Raw genomic sequence first — 5,130 nt, forward strand, 5'->3', positions numbered from 1 at the left:
CACTAACCTTAACCATTAACCCTTAACCACTAACATTAACCACTAACCTTAACCACTAACCTTAACCACTAACCTTAACCACTAACCTTAACCACTAACCTTAACCACTAACCTTAACCATTAACCTTAACCACTAACATTAACCACTAACCTTAACCACTAACCTTAACCACTAACCTTAACCACTAACCTTAACCACTAACCTTAACCACTAACCTTAACCACTAACCTTAACCACTAACCTTAAACACTAACCGTAACCACTAACCTTAACCACTAACCTTAACACTAACCTTAACCACTAACCTTAACCACTAACCTTAACCACTAACCTTAACCACTAACCTTAACCTCTAACCTTAACCACTAATCTTAACCACTAACCTTAACCACTAACCTTAACACTAACCTTAACCACTAACCTTAAACACTAACCTTAACCACTAACCTTAACCACTAACCTTAACCACTAACCTTAACACTAACCTTAACCACTAACCTTAACACTAACCTTAACCACTAACCTTAACCACTAACCTTAAACACTAACCTTAACCATTAACCTTAACCACTAACCTTAACCACTACCCTTAACCACTAACCTTAACCACTAACCTTAACCACTAACCTTAACACTAACCTTAACCACTAACCTTAACCACTAACCTTAACCACTAACCTTAACCACTAACCTTAACCACTAACCTTAAACACTAACCTTAACCATTAACCTTAACCACTAACCTTAACCACTACCCTTAACCACTAACCTTAACCACTAACCTTAACCACTAACCTTAACCACTAACCTTAACCACTAACCTTAAACACTAACCTTAACCATTAACCTTAACCACTAACCTTAACCACTACCCTTAACCACTAACCTTAACCACTAACCTTAACACTAACTTTAACCACTAACCTTAACCACTAACCTTAACCACTAACCCTTAACCACTAACCTTAACCACTAACCTTAACCACTAACCTTAACCACTAACCCTTAACCACTAACCTTAACCACTAACCTTAACCACTAACCTTAAACACTAACCTTAACCACTAACCCTTAACCACTAACCTTAACCACTAACCCTTAACCACTAACCTTAACCACTAACCTTAACCACTAACCCTTAACCACTAACCTTAACCACTAACCTTAACACTAACCTTAACCTCTAACCTTAACCACTAACCTTAACCACTAACCTTAACCACTAACATTAACACTAACCTTAACCACTAACCTTAACCACTAACCTTAACCACTAACCTTAACCACTAACCTTAACCACTAACCTTAACACTAACCTTAACCACTAACCTTAACCACTAACCTTAACCACTAACCTTAACCACTAACCCTTAACCACTAACATTAACCACTAACCTTAAACACTAACCTTAACCACTAACCTTAACACTAACCTTAACCACTAACCTTAACCACTAACCTTAACCACTAACCTTAACCACTAACCCTTAACCACTAACATTAACCACTAACCTTAACCACTAACCTTAACCACTAACCTTAACCACTAACCTTAACCACTAACATTAACCACTAACCTTAACCACTAACATTAACCACTAACTTTAACCACTAACCTTAACCACTAACCTTAACCACTAACATTAACCACTAACCTTAACCACTAACCTTAACCACTAACCTTAACCACTAACCTTAACCACTAACCTTAACCACTAACCTTAACCACTAACATTAACCACTAACCTTAACCACTAACCTTAACCACTAACATTAACCACTAACCTTAACCACTAACCTTAACCACTAACCTTAACCACTAACCTTAACCACTAACCTTAACCACTAACATTAACCACTAACCTTAACCACTAACCTTAACCACTAACCTTAACCACTAACCTTAACCACTAACCTTAACCACTAACCTTAACCACTACCCTTAACCACTAACCTTAACCACTAACCTTAACACTAACCTTAAACACTAACCCTTAACCACTAACCTTAACCACTAACCTTAACCACTAACCTTAACCACTAACCTTAACCACTAACCTTAACCACTAACCTTAACACTAACCCTTAACCACTAACCTTAACCACTAACCTTAACCACTAACCCTTAACACTAACCTTAACCACTAACCCTTAACCACTAACCCTTAACACTAACCCTTAACCACTAACCTTAACCACTAACCTTAACCACTAACCTTAACCACTAACCTTAACCACTAACCCTTAACACTAACCTTAACCACTAACCTTAACCACTAACCTTAACCACTAACCTTAACCACTAACCCTTAACCACTAACATTAACCACTAACCTTAACCACTAACCTTAACCACGAACCTTAACCACTAACCTTAACCACTAACCTTAACCACTAACATTAACCACTAACCTTAACCACTAACATTAACCACTAACCTTAACCACTAACCTTAACCACTAACCTTAACCACTAACATTAACCACTAACCTTAACCACTAACCTTAACCACTAACCTTAACCACTAACCTTAACCACTAACCTTAACCACTAACATTAACCACTAACCTTAACCACTAACCTTAACCACTAACCTTAACCACTAACCCTTAACCACTAACATTAACCACTAACCTTAACCACTAACCTTAACCACTAACCTTAACCACTAACCTTAACCACTAACATTAACCACTAACCTTAACCACTAACCTTAACCACTAACCTTAACCACTAACCTTAACCACTAACCTTAACCACTAACCTTAACCACTAACCTTAACCACTACCCTTAACCACTAACCTTAACCACTAACCTTAACCACTAACCTTAACCACTAACCTTAACACTAACCTTAAACACTAACCCTTAACCACTAACCTTAACCACTAACCTTAACCACTAACCTTAACCACTAACCTTAACCACTAACCTTAACCACTAACCTTAACACTAACCCTTAACCACTAACCTTAACCACTAACCTTAACCACTAACCCTTAACACTAACCTTAACCACTAACCCTTAACCACTAACCCTTAACACTAACCCTTAACCACTAACCTTAACCACTAACCTTAAACACTAACCTTAACCACTAACCTTAACCACTAACCCTTAACACTAACCTTAACCACTAACCTTAACCACTAACCTTAACCACTAACCTTAACCACTAACCTTAAACACTAACCTTAACCACTAACCTTAACCACTAACCTTAACCACTAACCTTAACCACTAACCTTAAACACTAACCTTAACCACTAACCACTAACCTTAACCACTAACCTTAACCACTAACCTTAACCACTAACCTTAAACACTAACCTTAACCACTAACCTTAACCACTAACATTAACCACTAACCTTAACCACTAACCTTAACCACTAACCTTAACCACTAACCTTAACCACTAACCCTTAAACACTAACCTTAACCACTAACCTTAACCACTAACCTTAACCACTAACCTTAACCACTAACCTTAAACACTAACCTTAACCACTAACCCTTAACACTAACCTTAACCACTAACCTTAACCACTAACCTTAAACACTAACCTTAACCACTAACCCTTAACACTAACCTTAACCACTAACCTTAACCACTAACCTTAACCACTAACCTTAAACACTAACCTTAACCACTAACCCTTAACACTAACCTTAACCACTAACCTTAACCACTAACCTTAACCACTAACCTTAACCACTAACCTTAACCACTAACCTTAACCACTAACCCTTAACACTAACCTTAACCACTAACCTTAACACTAACATTAACCACTAACCACTAACCTTAACCACTAACCTTAACCACTAACCTTAACCACTAACCCTTAACCACTAACCTTAACCACTAACCTTAACCACTAACCCTTAAACACTAACCTTAACCACTAACCTTAACCACTAACCTTAACCACTAACCTTAACCACTAACCTTAAACACTAACCTTAACCACTAACCCTTAACACTAACCTTAACCACTAACCTTAACCACTAACCTTAAACACTAACCTTAACCACTAACCCTTAACACTAACCTTAACCACTAACCTTAACCACTAACCTTAACCACTAACCTTAAACACTAACCTTAACCACTAACCCTTAACACTAACCTTAACCACTAACCTTAACCACTAACCTTAACCACTAACCTTAACCACTAACCTTAACCACTAACCTTAACCACTAACCCTTAACACTAACCTTAACCACTAACCTTAACACTAACCTTAACCACTAACCACTAACCTTAACCACTAACCTTAACCACTAACCTTAACCACTAACCCTTAACCACTAACCTTAACCACTAACCTTAACCACTAACCTTAACCACTAACCTTAACCACTAACCTTAACCACTAACCCTTAACCACTAACCTTAACCACTAACCTTAACCACTAACCTTAACCACTAACCTTAACCACTAACCTTAACCACTAACCTTAACCACTAACCCTTAACCACTAACCTTAACCACTAACCTTAACCACTAACCTTAACCACTAACCCTTAACCACTAACCTTAACCACTAACCTTAACCACTAACCTTAACCACTAACCTTAACCATTAACCTTAACCACTAACCTTAACCACTAACCTTAAACATTAACCTTAACCACTAACCTTAACCACTAACCTTAACCACTAACCTTAACCACTAACCTTAACCACTAACCTTAACCACTAACCTTAACACTAACCTTAACACTAACCTTAACCACTAACCTTAACCACTAACCTTAACCACTAACCTTAACCACTAACCTTAACCACTAACCTTAACACTAACCTTAACCACTAACCTTAACCACTAACCTTAACCACTAACCTTAACCACTAACCTTAACCACTAACCTTAAACACTAACCTTAACCACTAACCCTTAAACACTAACCTTAACCACTAACCTTAACCACTAACCTTAACCACTAACCTTAACCACTAACCTTAAACACTAACATTAACCACTAACCTTAACCACTAACCTTAACCACTAACCTTAACCACTAACCTTAACCACTAACCTTAACCACTAACCTTAACCACTAACCCTTAACCACTAACCTTAACCACTAACATTAACCACTAACCTTAACCACTA

This window comes from Notolepis coatsorum (genome assembly GCF_963971535.1).
Source record: "Notolepis coatsorum genome assembly, chromosome: 2".
NCBI lineage: Eukaryota > Metazoa > Chordata > Actinopteri > Aulopiformes > Paralepididae > Notolepis > Notolepis coatsorum.